The following is a 15802-nucleotide window of genomic DNA, read 5'->3' as shown; positions in this document are numbered from 1 at the left end:
TTGGATTCACGGGGACACAAGAGGTGTGTCTTAGGCACCACCTACTGAGCAATTTTGCTCACCCCTTTCATTTAACATATTTTTTCAGGAAACGGGAAAGAAGTGGCGGATGACATTCTACCACCGACTTAGTATGAATTAGGAGCTTCTTTTGTTGCTTTTGTACTTAGGTCTCACTATTTTTGTAAGATTAAGCATAATGTATTTTGTACGACGACTTATGGACTTTTCATATTTTAATTACACCTATGGGTTGTAACTTTTGTATAAGCTGTCTAAATGTTGCAAAATATAGACATTTGATATTAATCTTGTAATTTGGGACTGTAAATATGATATTTGGATAATATAGTAAGTGGTTGTACCACCATGGAGTGTATTTTATGATATTTGTATTGGGACAGGTTAAAAATGTATTTAAACAGGTTGTTGTAGGACGATTTTTAGCGAAGGTCATGCCGATTTTTTTTTTAAAATTTTGGCATCATTTAGGGTCGTTACACAACTGGCATGGGAAATTGACCAAATTGCCCTTTGATCGTTTAGTGGACCTTTTTAACTTTACAAGTTAATAAATTAGACCAATTTACCCCTCATGAACAATTTCTGCATAAAAAAAAAATATCGTTGCCGGCATCGGATTTAGCTTCAATAATCTGTAAACCAACCGCTCTTTACCGGAATTCATTGTCACTAGGTCTGCAACTCGGGTGGGTCCAACCCGAAATAATCCAAGCCCAGCCCAAAATTTTGTGGACTTGGATAATGTTTTTCTAGTTTTTGGTTTGAGCCTAGGCTATATATTTTAAGCCCGAATTCAATTCAAGTTGGGCTTGGGTTGATATGGATGAACTCAAAGCCCAACCCGAGCCTGAAAATATTATATAAATTTATAATTATACTTAAGTCACATGAGTATAGTAGCTAAGTTGGTAGTATGCTTGGGATTTATGCTTAAGGTTTCAGATTCAAGTCATGGGTGTAGCATTAATTGATTTATTTTTTACATACAAATTATTCTAAGGTAAGCTCGGGCTGGGCTCGGGCAGCTGGGCTTAGGCTGAAGATTTTCTATATGGGCCTAGCCCGAGATGAGTGCCAAGCCCGCCCGAGTTGTAGCCCTAGTTGTCACCATCGTCAGTTTCTCCATCACCGACGTGGATCCGCTGGTCATCGCTGTGAGCTTTCAACTAAAGCCAGTTTCGCAGTAGACAAGCACATCGCCATCACAGCCATCACCGCCGGAATTTCTCACCATCTTCAATGTCTTAGATTGCCGGTGAAATCCTCTCGAGTTACTGTCATCGTAGTTGTTAGTTCAGTTCCGCTGATTAGATCCTTGCTCGTTGAATCCGTCCCCTCCGTTTAGTCCTCCTTGGCCGCCATTTAACCCACCTTGTTCGCCAGAGTTATTTGTCTTTGTAGCCGGAATTGGGGATCTTTTCTGGCCAATTCTCTCACTGCTGCCACCAGAATCCTTTCCTGTAATCATGCATTACTGGTTTAGCCTATGTAATACCCCTAATTCTCAAAAGGATATAATTGAAATTTAATTATTTGTTTTATGTGCATTTTAATTAATTAATTGATTATTTGTTTTATGTGCATTTAAATGTGATTTATCTAGCTATGTGTTTAATTGTAATTGTTTATTTATTTTAAATTAATGGTTTAATTGTTATTTAATTTAATGATTTAGTTAATTGACATGTTTTATTTAATGGCTTGTGTGACTTAATTGGTTTATAATTTGTATGTGTCGTAAATAGTTTAGGGTTTTATTTTATGTAATTAGGTTAGCCGACTTATAATTAGGTTAGAATTAGGGTTAGGTGTTGTAGAAGCCTATATATATATAAGCTTTGTGTCTGCAAGGGTTTAAAGAACCCTTTTCTCGTAACTGGAGGTAGAGAGAAACATAGAGGGTTTGAGGGGAAAAACACAGAGGGAAATTGAGAGAACCAGTTAGGCTTTCAGCTGTGGACTGAAGGTCGTACTAAGGGAAGAAGAATGGATGGCTTGTGGGATTGAAACCGAGCAGTAGGAGGTTTACCGGTAGTCGGCAGTTGTCAAAGAATTTAGAGACGACGTTGAAAGGTTTCAAACCGAAACCTAAAGGCAAGTTTTATTCTATATTCTTCCTGTAAACTTGTATTCTGTACATTTTATATAGTCTCCAGGAATGTAATTAAACTTTTAAAACGGATGTTTATGCATAATGAATCGAGCTGCAAATTGTTTTTACGTCTTGTGTAACAGTAATTGATTTCTTGCATAAATTGTTTCGATTCTGTTTTAAATTTTTGTCAATTAATGTATAATGGAATTTGAGGAGTTTTTAGGACTATTAGGACTTGGATTGAACCCTAGAATCTTTTAAAAAAATAGAACAGACAACTGGAACTTCGCCGAAAGCGAAGAAGAAGACCAGAGGCGGAAAAGCTGAGCTCTCAGGGAGAGAGTCGGCTCCCTAGATGAGAGATCCGACTCTCCATGAGGGAGAGCTGGCTCTGGAAGCTTGAGAGCCAGCTCCCATGATAGGGGAGCCGGCTCTCTTGATTGGTGCACTCCTACGAGTGTTTTCTGAAGGTTTTTGGGTTCCAGGGGCTTGAATGTGATTTCTGGAAAGTGAAGGGGGTTTTCAATGTTTAAAATTAACCTGTTAAACCTTTAAAACAGTTAGTATATGCTAGAGTGCTAATCTTAGGAGACATCATAAAATATAAACATATAATTGGCATGTTGTCAAGGAAGGAGGAAGGTTTAATTGGCTAGTTTGTTTTAGCAACTTAAACAGATTGTTAAGAAATTATTTTTGGGATGTTATATAAATGATATATATAATTTAATGAAGGTCAGAAAGTTTGGTTTAGGATATGGTTATGGACATCATGAGCTTTAGATACTAAGTTATATGCTGTTAGGAGTTAAAGAAGTTTTACTCGCTGGTTTTGTTTTAACCAATTTAAATGGATTAGTATAAAACATTACTGGGGTTTCATATAATGTGCAGTTTAGGCTTCTGAGTGTCTTTATATCATGCACAAGTTTTATATTTGAGGATTAAATGGACGTCACGAGATGTAAATATTAATTTGCATGCCGTCAATGATTGAGGAGGATTTAATTACTAGTCTTTGTTTTAGTAATTTAAATAAACTAGTATAAAAATATCGTTTGGGAATTCTAGTATAATGTGCTCAGTTAATAATTCTGCTTTTCATTTTATCATGCTATGAATGTTAATTGATGGATTGTTATAATTTATGTCCTGTCAATTATATGGGAATGAATAGTTTAAATTGTTTATCTTACTCTAACAATTTAAACGGAGGTTCTATGATTATAATCATATACAGGGTGCATAATAGGAACTTGTCTATATCTAATTTCTATTATGTTGGTTTCTGGATATACTTGATGTTCAAATGAGTATGCATCATTTATGAATCATATGCATTATATGCACCGGTATGTGACGGTGGCATATTGGGGATGGATTAGATCAAAACGCTAAGTCCTACCTCTTCATACATACGGAATGGATTAACTAAAACAGTTAAATCCTACATGGATGCATGTTATGTCAACTAAAACAGTTGAACGACATAATGGATGTTTGTTTTATTTTTTTTATATTAGGAAGGATTTATATAAATTCTTATGGTACTGTGATATGAGCCTGAGTCTCAGGATCATGGTTAGGGTGCGTATATCGCAAAGGATGGGTAACTGGATATTACTGATGTTCCCTGATAGGTCTAGGGCACATGCACACCGTAATGTGTGATTTACATGTTACTTTCTACTCAGGCTGAACTACACTATAAGCTAGTGAGAATCCTATAGTGTGTATCTATATCTATATGGACTATTTTAGTTATTGCCGAGCTATCTATGATGTATCTACGTATTGAGTTTATGTATGGATTATAGTAGGATGGAACTTGCGTGTGGGCGTGACCCACTTTTATTTTTCAGGTGTTCTTCAGTACCAAGCTTAGAGCTTGATCGTGATGAAACAAATACTGTAATGACCTGGTCATTTTCTTCCCTTATATTTTTTCGGTGATTTTCTTTTTTTTATCTTTTTACTATTTCGTCTTTTTCTCGTTTATCATTTTTCCTTACATAACCTCACTTTTTCTGCACGGATTTGATTCCGGTCTTGCATGCATTCATGATATTTGATTTTCATGACATTTGTATTTTTATTTTTGTAGAAAATACATTCTAGTTGCTTACTTTTTCGTAAAGGGCATGAATGCATATTTTATTGTAATTATTATTGATTTTGGGGTTTTAGCGTAATTATGTAAAATAATTATTTTTTGTTTTAGGGACCTTTTTGTAATTTAATTTAGAAGATATTTTGAAAAGGGACTTTTTTGTAATTTTTGGAAAATGTGACAAGTGTCACATTCTCATGGTGCCATTTGTTAGCATTTGGGTGGGGAGACTTGGGAGCTTAATTTATTGACATTTGGAGGGTGGAGATTCACCCACTTGTTGGCCTAGGATTGGTACACTTGTTAGCTTAGATGGTTGACAAGTGTAGGCTTAGGATTGAGCCTAGGAAGGAGCCTTGGATTTGTGACAAGTGTAAGCTCACCATTTAGTCCTTCATTATGTGTGTGTGAGAGGTAGTGTAAGAACACATAGTGAGTGGAGGATTTTTAGACATTCCACTCACCATTTTACACTTTATCTTTTTCATTTCATTTGTTCTTCATAACCCTAACCTAGCCACCATTGGAGAAAAGCTTGGTTAATAGTTTTCTTCTTCATTTTGGCCTCCTTCCACTCACCTTAGACCATAAACCTTGGGAGATAAAAGTTTCCTCTCACTCTCTTCTTCATAAACCATATAATTATTTTCCATTTTAAAGCTTGGTTGCTTAGATTATAGAGATTCAATTTTCTATTGAGGTAGAGGTGGTAGTATGTTTATATTCTATGTGTTTTATAATCCTTTGGAGTTTAATATATATTGTGTACATGCTTTTAGAATTGTAATATTGCATACTATAGGAAATCCGTATGATTGACTTAGGGTTTATTGATTTAAGCATGTATATTGTGTATGTATTTTGAGTAGGATTATTAATGTTATATAGAACTATAGTTGATTTGAATTGCTATACTATTGTGATGTTAATCCTTCAATCTAGTTGATTACTATTAATAATTGTAATTTATTTTAGAAGCTTAATACTATAATGTTATTATCTAATATATTAAACTTATCGTTGAGCCATAATTTAAATTGATAAGTTGGTGGTATTGTATTGCATACTATATCATGTTAAAAACTTGTCATTTATTATGCCATTCTAGACTTGGAACCCTAAGACATGGTTTGTGTGATTTCAAAATGCTTGTGCATAGAAGGTAGTATATATGCCTTAATATTTATGTACGAGTTTTGAACTTGCTATATTTTGGATTCTCTTGGGACATTGTTATAAGTGACATGGCTAAAGTTTGGCTCTAGTGCAGGAGGTATGAGTTCTCCCTAATTAAGATAGTGCGCACTAGGGTGGTCTTCCCAACAGTTTAATGCCCGGAATAACCATTGAGGTCTCGGCAGAATTCTGAGCTTAGATGTCCAAGGATTCCACTTTTGATTTCACATTCAATTCCAAGTTGACAATCAATGTTTAAATTGTAACTTGTAATTTTTGTTTCATGCAATTTGATGTTGTTAAGTACATCTATATTGATATTGTATTGCTAAGAAATGTTTAAGTTAGCTTAAGATGATCCTTTAGAACACCTTGAACATAGACGTTAAGTGGAATGCTCCCTTGTATTTGTCTATATTGATCTTGCAATGATATTGAAACTTTAGGGTATATGCATATGCTTCTTCCTACGAGTAACTTGATTACTTACTCTAGTGGTTTGGGTTATTTTACAGGTAAGGAGATTACGTTCTTGGATGCTCATCATCCTTAGAAGCTTATGAGCAATTTGAAGTATTTTTGTATATTAACATACAAGTGTTTAACATGCTTTACTTTTGGCATCATATTTTGTATACCATGGGTGTATGGTATTTTAAAAGCTAATGTAGCTACCTTAATATGTAATGATACACAAGTACCTACTTTTGACATTATAAGCATGTATGTAATGAGGTCAAGGGCCAAATATGTTTACTTTAACACTTGTGTTCATTTGGTACCAACTTTATTTAAACCAACTTTGAATTTGGCATATGAAATCCTTATAATTAACATGTATAAGGCCATAAGTTGTTGTAATACATTCATTTATTCATTTAAAGGTTGTTGACATGCTCACATACTCTAATCTCATTGAAAATCAGTTTTAAACTTTCATTTTTGAACCAATTCATGAAGGGATTTGAAGCATGGGTTAAACCTTAACACATTTGGCATATAACAGGTCTTACAACCGAGGTGTTTCGGTCATCCGAAACTCCATTTCGGTCAACCGATGGCTTTTGGAAGCTTCAATGCACAGTAAGTCATCAATTCCAGTAGGTTTTTTCATTGTTCAGGACCATTTTGGTCGACCGATGGCCCATTTCGGTCTACCGAACCAACCTCCTCTCAAAAATCATGTTTTCAGCAAAATTATGCCCAGTTCGGTCATCCAAAACTCTATTTCGGTCGACCGAAATAGCCTTCACTCATCAGCCTTACAGGTTTTGTTTCAGCACTGAAGTTCCAACTTCAAAAGGTCATAACTCCTTCATTTCTAATCCAAATGGGGTAATTCTTGAGCCTAAACTCAAGGCTTTTGAGTCAGATTTCCAATGGTACCTATGCCATTCTTAGATTCCAATCACAGTGGAAGTTATTCATTTTTAGTAAGGTAGGGTCAATTTTTGCTTAAACCAGGAAATGGCGTCTTTGTGGGATTCTTGTCCAATGTTCTTGAAACCCCTTGGAATGTTGTGAAATGATTAGATTAAGTTGTATTCACCTTGTTTGACTTGTTTAGAGTTAATTTTGTCCTTTTAATTGTGAATTGACCATTTTGCCCTTAATTAACGGAGTTAGCCCGTTTTAACTTTAGTTTCCTCTTTCGCTTTCCTTAAGTTCTGTGACATCATGGAACGTCACATTGGTGTCTTAGAGATGATTTTTATCTCAAAGGACTATGGTTTCATCTTTTGCTTCCGCATTTTGGATCTGTTATCGGGTTAACTTTCGGGTCATCACTGACGCACCGGGTTGAAAAAATTGGGCGTCACAGATACAGTCATTCACTCTTCCGATTACGTAGGACTTCCTTTCATATATTATGGTTTGGATTTTGGTTCTGTAATTTATTTTCATTTGGAATTATTAGGGGTCCACTAGATGGATTCCCGAGTTGTACGGATTGGAAAGATTAAATTCTTTTCAGCGTATTACTTTATTTTTTAATTCTTTTGTACTCTTGCTTATTTACATATTAATTATCTAGTATCCCTCGGATCTGTGCTTATTTACATATTGATCACTCATGGCTCTAGAATCGAGGGGTATCACAGCCTAGCTGTTCAATTTTTGATCGTTGATCAAAAGCTTTCTCGTCGGTTCCATCCTTACCATTCAGCACAATTTGCTCGCCAAAATTCTCTCTTGCCGTCATCCCAATTCGACTCATTCATCTTTAATCGCCGGCTTAATCTTCTCCTCGGCCTTAACCTCATCATGTGAAACCTCTCTGTGAGCATACATAACATTTGCTCTAATTGCCTTGGCCAATTTAACCAAAACGGTCTCGGGCTTCCCAATCCTGACCACAAGATTAGACCCTCTTGCCTGAAGGTTCTTCCTAAGGTCCGACATTGATTCAATCAAGAATGCGGTAGCGCACGGCCTGGTCTTGTCGAACCCAGAAGACGATTTACCGTAGTCTCTAGGGTTGAAGCAGTATAAGGGCTTGACTTACATAGACTCATTGGTGGCCGAGTTGAGGCACTCGTTGTCATGAACTCAAAGGTCGTTGAGGAACCAAACGATGGAAGCTCGACGAACAATGGCAGCATTGGAGGGGTCAGAAGGGTGAAGAGGGTTTAAAGAGATGGTTTTGGAAGGGGTTTGCAGAGATAGTGGTTTGGGGGACAGAAAGAGGAGGAGGAGGAGGAGGAGGAGGAGAGAGAAAGAGGTGTGAGAGAGATGATACTTATGAGGGAATCTTGACCTTTGAATGAGAGGAAAAATGAGATCAGACTTAAGTGGGATGGTGGTTTAATCTGATGCCAAGTGACACTAATTTGTGCCCCTAAATTTTCATGGGCAATTGTGTCCTTTTAACATGTTTATTTTATAATAAAACTGATTTTAATATTAAAGGGTAATTTTGTCTTTTTAGATGATTTAAGGCCTTATTTGGTTAGATTTCAGAAAGCGGGTGTCATTGTCCAAAAAATAAGTAATTTGTATATGCGTGTCCTTTTGACAAACCTTATTTTACCCTAAAAATAAATAATTTTGTAAAGCAACCGAAAATGACACTATTGAAGGACATACCTTACATGTAAAAAATACCCCTAAAGTTTAAATTTTATGCAAATAAGTCCATCTGACAAATTAAAACCCTAAGTTGACTAAATTATCCTTATTGGACTATTTTATAAAATATATAAAAATAAATAATTTTGTAAAATGGCCGAAAATGACACTATTGGAGGATGTTGGTAATGGACAAGTAAAGATAAAATTAGAAAAAAAAAAAAAAAAGAAAACTGTTTCAAACTCCGAAAATCAGTGCACAATGATATTGGGATTTTTTTTCTTTTTTTTTTTTTTTTTTTTACAGTGTTGGTACGAAAAAAATAATAATAAAGAGAAAAAAAAATGTAGAAAACAGTAAACTGAAATTTCAAAAAATTCAAATCCTTGTTCTACGAATTCTAAAAGTTTCAAAAAAAAAATGTAGAAATATATATGGAGAAAAACAATTCAATATATATATATATATATATATATATATATATATATATATATATATATAAAGTAATTTGTATATAATACCCTTATACTATGAGATTAGTAGCATATATACCCTTTTGGGCATTTTCGGAAGAATAAGAGGGCAAAACGGGTGTTACAGCACTAATTTATGTCCATTTTTTATTGAGGGGTATTTTTGCACAATGTGAAAATATTAGGGGTATTTTTTGCACACTTTTTCAAATAGGGGGTAAAAGTGTTACGCGGAATATATTTAAGGATGTTTTCTGCACTTGTCCCTATTAATATAGTATGTTTGTAAAAGTTATGTGGGGGTGACACGTGGTTGATTGTTATTGGTAGATAGTATAAACTAGGGTAAATTGCACTGACACCTCCTAAGGTTTCGGTCAACACCACTCAGTAGATGGTCAACACACTTCTTTGCATTAACACTCTCTCAAGTTTAAAAAGTTTACATATACACCCTCTCCAGACACTAAGACACAATAAAATCACCATTTAACTCTTTGATTTAGTGAACAAATACATAAAAAGTGTTAATTTACCAATATAACCCACCAAAATCACCTTCATTTCCCGTTCTCTCTCTCTCTAAAAATTTGATATTGCATTCATCTTACCTACATCCATTGGCCACCACATCTCTTATCTATCGGCCACCACTTTTCTCATCCGTCGTTGTTGACTGATGCTTCAAAGGCTTTGACGTCGAAAACAACTTACCAACTCCCACTCCAATCTTCACCGCTCTAAAACTCTATCGGATGTCGAGTCCCACCATGGCCCTCCTGATCTAAACCTATCTACAACAAAAAGATTTATCTCAGCCGGGCGATGAGGTCGAAGAAGTATAGGCGGCAAGACATAACTCACCGACCTTTCTGATTCACGTCCCAACTCTCTCTAGAACTAATCGACGTCGATGTCAATTCGGTCTTAACAGAGCGTCACATCAAGGACGTTGATGTTTTGATCAAAAGCGAGGTCCTTTATGACGACGTCGTTTTGAGGTCGGAATCCGGTTCATTATTATAGAGTTTTATTGGCAGTACGTGCATCCACGCTGTAATGATCCGGTCTTTTTCCTTCTTTTTCTTTTCGAAGATTTTCTTTTTTCGTCTTTTTTTTTTTTTTTTTTTTTTTTTTTTTTGTCTTTTCCCTATTTCTTCTTTTTCCAGTTTTTCATTTTTCTTTGCATAACCTCACTTGTTGTGCTCGGATTTGATTCCGGTTTTGCATGCATTCATGATATTTGATTTCCATGACATTTGTATTTTTACTTTTGTAAAAAATACATTCTAGTTGCTTATCTTTCTCATAAAGGGCATGGATGCATTTATTATTGTAATTTTTCATTATTTTTGGGGTTTTTATGTAATTACATAAAGTAATTATTTTTCATCTTAGGGACCTTTTTGCAATTTAATTTGCAAGATATTTTGAAAAAGGACATTTTTACAATTTTTTAAAAATGTGACAAGTGTCACATTCTCATGGTGCCACTTGTTGGCAATGGGGTGGAGTGACTTGGGAGAATGATCTCTTAACATTTGGAGGGTGGAGATTCACCCACATGTTGGCCTAGGATTGATGCACTTGTGAGCTTAGATGGTTGACAAGTGTAGGCTTAAGATTGAGCCTAGGAAGGAGCATTGGATTTGTGACAAGTGTAGGATCATGATTTAGTCTTGCATTGTGTGTGTGTGTGTAAGGTAGTGTAAGAACACATAGTGAGTGGAGGATTTCTAGCACTTCCACTCACCATTTCACACTTTATCTTTTTCATATTACATGTTCTTCAAGACCCTAACCTAGCCACCATTGGAGAAAAGCTTGGTTCATAGTTTTGACTTCATTTTTGGCTTCCTTCCATTCACCCTAGACTTAGAACCTTGGAACACAAAAGTTTCCCCTCACTCTCCTTTTCATTAACCCTAAACTTGTTTTCCATTTTGAGTTTGGTTGCTTGGATTATAGAGATTCAATTCTCTATTGAGGTAGGGGTGGTAGTATGTTTATATTTTAAGTGTTTTAAAATCCTTTGGGGTTAAATATATATTGTATACATGCTTTTAGAATTGTAGTATTCCATACTATAGGAAATCCTTATGATTGACTTAGGATTTTATTGATTAAGCATGTATATCGTGTATGTATCTTGAGTAGGATTATTGGTATCGTATAGAACTCTTATTAACTTGAACTACTATACTATTGTGATGTTAATCCTACATTCTAGTAGATTACTATTGGTAATTATGATTGTTTTAGAAGCTTATTACTAAAATGCTAAGATTTAGTATATAAAGCTTACTGTTGAGGCATGATTTAAATTGATAAGTTAGTGGTATTGTTTTGCATATCTTATCATGTTAAAGACTTGTCATTTATTATGCCATTCTAGACTTAGAACCCTAAGACATGGTTTGTGTGGTTTCAAAATGCTTATGCATGGAAGGTGGTATATATGCCTTAATATTATGTATAAGTTTTGAACTTAATGTATTTTGGATTCTCTTGGGACATAGTTACAAGTGACATGGCTAGAGTTTGGCTCTAGTGCAGGAGGTATGAGTTCTCCCCAATTGAGATAGTGTGCACTTAGGGTGGTCTTCTCTATGGGTTAATGTCCGGAATAACCATTGAGGTCTCGGTAGAATTCTGAGCTTAGGTGTCCAAGGATTCCACTTTTTGATTTTGCATTCAATTCCAAGTTGACAATCAATGTTTAAGTTGTAACTTGTAATTTTAGTTTCATGCGATTTAATGTTGTTAAGTACATCCATTTTGATATTGTGTTGCTAGATTCATTTAAGTTAGCTTAAGATGATCCCTTATAACACCTTGAATATAGACGTTAAGTGGAATGCTCCGTTGTATTCGTCTATATTGATCTTGCAATGATATTGAAACTTTAGGGTATACGCATATGCTTCTTCCTACGAGTAACTTGATTACTCACCCTAGTGGTTTGGGTTATTTTTCAGGTAATGAGACTATGTTCTTGGATGTTTATCATCCTTAGAGGCTAATGAGCAATTTGGAACATTTTTGTATATTGACATGCAAGTGTTTAGCATGCTTAACTTTGATGTCATATTTTGTATACCATAGGTGTATGGTACTTTAGAAGCTTATGTAACTTTCTTGACATGTAGTGATACTTAAGTATTCATTTTTGATATTATAAGCATGTATGTATGGAGGTCAAGGGCCAATCATGATTACTTATGTACTTATACTCTTTTGGTATCAAACTTTTGTTTCAAAAATATATTTTTAACCATCTTGGAGGTTTGCCACATGAATTTCGTGTAAATGATATGTTCATATGTTCAATCTTCCTTAAAATGAATCAAATTTTGATCTATGCATGTGGGTAGAATGCATCCCATAGGTTCTATTGCAATTTCACATGTTTGGAGAAGCTTTCAGTAGCATTTCGAGGAGTTTTGATCGACCGAAACTCTAAGTCGGATGATCGATCCCTTTTGTGACCAGTTTTGGTCGATCGAAACTCTAAGTCGGTTGACCGAAATAACCCATGTTCACCAACACTTCCAGATTTCAATTCAGCACTAATGATCCAACTTCGAAAGGCCATAACTTCTTCATTCTTATCCAAATGGGGTGATTCTTGATTCTAAACTCAAGGATTTTGAGTCAGATTTCCAATGGTACCTATACCATTATCAGATTCCAAACACATTGGAAGTTATTCATGTTTTAGTGAAGTAGTGTCAGTTTTCACTTCAACTGGGGAAGGGCAATTTGTGGGATTCTTGGCTAATGTTCCTAAAAACTCTTAGAATGTTGGGAAATGACTAGATTAGGTTGTATTCACCTTGTTTGACTTGTTTAGAGTCAAGTTTCTCTCTTTAATTGTGAATTGACATTGCCCCTCGGATAACGAATTTTGTCCTTTTTGACCTTTGTTTCCGCTTTTGCTCTCTTTAGGTCCCGTGATCTCATAAAAGGTCACATTTGTGTCTTAGGAGTGATTCTTATATCTTAAGACTTTGGTTTATCATTTGTATGCATTTCGGATCCATTATCGGATTAACTTTCGGTTCATCACTGACGCACCAGGTTGAAAAACTTGGGCCGTCACAAGTGGTATTAGAGCTCCTAGGTTTGAATACCTTAGGACGACAGGTTTTGGGTGCATATCATGCTTTTGTTGATTTACTTTGATATGTTTACATGCTTTTGATAACACTTTTTGGCTCATAACATGTTTATGTGTTTCTTGATTTCACATTTGGTAGTATGACATGTCTTTATGCTTATATGTTTAAAAGCATCCTTGGCTGACATGTATGCTTACTTACTTAAGTGCTTAACTGTTTACTTGGCTTTCTTTGATTACTTTAGCATGGCAGTATGTTGCATACCCTGTCTTGTTTTGTGTTTTGTGCATTCATAGTGTGAGTTGCACTCGGTCATAATAACTTGTATTATTGTTAACCTCCTTTCTTTTGCACGTTTAGCACCATGGTTGTCACACGTGGAGAGTCTTCACGTCAGGGCACTGAGGAGCAGGTGGCCGACACTGAGTTTACGAGGGGTCCGGGGATGCCCAGGATTCTAGTTCGTGGCGTGAATGCTAATCCGCCATGGGCACCGACTTACGAAGAACGGGTTGCTCATGGAATCAATCAGGGGATCGCTAAATCCTTATAGGAGTTGATACGTAGGCAGGTGGCAGGGATACAGTTTCCTGTACCGGCACCGGCACCGATAGTAAATGAGGCACTAGAGTACTTTATGCGACTACAGAGGGTCAAGATTGATCCATTTGGGGGGAGTTCAGATCCGCTAGTCTCAAAAGCTTGGTTGAACCTTGTGGTTCGCAAGTTAGATAGTATGGTGGTACCCACGGACAGGTTGATGATTTCCTTGACTGTTTCCTCGTTCATGGGGGATGCAGATATTTGGTGGAGGTCTATGACCAATGTCCACAATGTTGAGTTGATGACTTGGAACGAGTTTAGAGATTTGTTCTTCGAGCGCTTCTTTCCCAGGGCTATGAGGCGAGAGATGAGGACATAGTTCGCAGGTCTCTATGAGGGCACTATGAGTGTCATTGAGTATGAGATACGATTTACTTATATCTCTCGTTATGCCGAGGATATGGTAGCGACAGACGAGGCCAGGGAAATGAAGTTTCAGGATGGGCTACATCTTGACATTAGGCCACGGGTCTCAATTCTTGATTTAAGGACTTATAGAGAAGTGGTCCAGAGAGCTATGCTAGCTGAGGCAAAGGAACGAGATCAGTTATGGATTAGGGGTTCACACAAGCAGCCTCGTAGAGATAATCCATCATTTTTCGAGAGTCAGTGGAGGAAGGCCAGGACAGGGAACAATACTCACTCATAAGGGGCATCATATCAGAACCATTCTGCACCCATAGTTCCTGTATCTTCGGGATTAGCCCAGGGAGTGGTTTGTTACCATTGTCAGCAGCCAGGGCACATCAAGCTTCGCGCACAGGCCAGTCAGACTTCAGTTTTTACGAAAACAGGGCAGGGAGCTTGCTTCTATTACAAACGGCCAGGTCATCTCAGGAAGGATTGTCCAAAGTTGTTGAATAAGTCACGTAGTGGCACAGATTCACAGATAGTACTGGCACAATCTGCAATGGTTTAATCTGGTTTCAGAGTCCCTCAGGCACCACAGCCAGTGGTGCCAGTTGGCACTTATCCAACCAAGGGTTCTACACCTACTGCTTCTTCGCATCAGTCAGGCTATCAGGGCAGTTCACAGCAGGGCTCAGGGACTCAAGGACGAGCCTACACTCTTCCACAGGCGGATGCTTCCGCAGACACCTCTTCAGTTCGCAGTTTTCAGTTCTTGGGCACGAGTTCTTGTTGACACATGTGCATCACATTCTTTCATTTCTGCATCATTTGCACATTCATTGGGTCTGGAGGTCACACTTCGGGATAGTCTTTTCTGTGTTGACACACCAGTTGGGGGTCTAGTGTTTTTGGGTTGTGTTTATCGGGGTTGTGCTATTGAGATAGCTGGGCGGACCTTAGAGTTCGATTTCGTTGTTCTCGACATGACAGGCTTTGACGTCATTCTCGGGATGGATTGGTTGTCATTCTTTCGGGCTACGATTGATTGCTTCCGCGGGAGGGTGTCCGTTTGCACTCCCAAGGGAGATTGTTTCCATTTTGTGGGAGATCGGAGTGATTCCCATCCAGCGATGATTTTCAGTATTGGTGACTGGAGTCGCCACAGATCCTACTTAGTTAGTTTGTTAGTTGACGAGGATAGCAGTTTGGGCCGTGTTCTTCCGACAGTTGTTGAGGATTTTGTTGATGTCTTTCCAGAGGAACTGACAGAGTTACCTCCTTTAAAGGAAGTTATTTTTGCCATCGATGTCATTCCCGGTACAGCGCCCATCTCTATGGCACCATACCGTATGGCACCGGCAGAGCTTAATGAGCTGAAAAGTCAGTTGTTTGATTTGAAAACTAAGGGCTTTATTCATCCTAGTGCTTCACCATGGGGAGCACCGGTTCTTTTTGCGAAAAAGAAGGATGGGTCTTTGAGACTTTGCATCGATTATCATAAGTTGAATCATGCTACGATCAAGAATAGGTATCCCTTGCCTAGGATTAATGACTTGTTTGATCAGTTGAATGGAGCGACATGCTTTTCAAAGATTGATTTGAGATCAGGTGGTATATATGCCTTAATATTATGTATAAGTTTTGAACTTGATGTATTTTGGATTCTCTTGGGACATGGTTATAAGTGACATGGCTAGAGTTTGGCTCTAGTGCGGGAGGTATGAGTTCTCCTCAATTGAGATAGTGCGCACTTAAGGTGGTCATCCCTGCTTAGGTGTC

This window comes from Cornus florida, unplaced genomic scaffold, assembly GCF_030987335.1.
Source record: "Cornus florida cultivar Cherokee Brave unplaced genomic scaffold, ASM3098733v1 CherokeeBrave_3.0.0_Hap2_Chr03, whole genome shotgun sequence".
Taxonomy (NCBI): Eukaryota; Viridiplantae; Streptophyta; class Magnoliopsida; order Cornales; family Cornaceae; genus Cornus; species Cornus florida.
The sequence above is the reverse complement of the archived record's forward strand: the minus strand, read 5'-3'. Positions refer to the sequence as shown.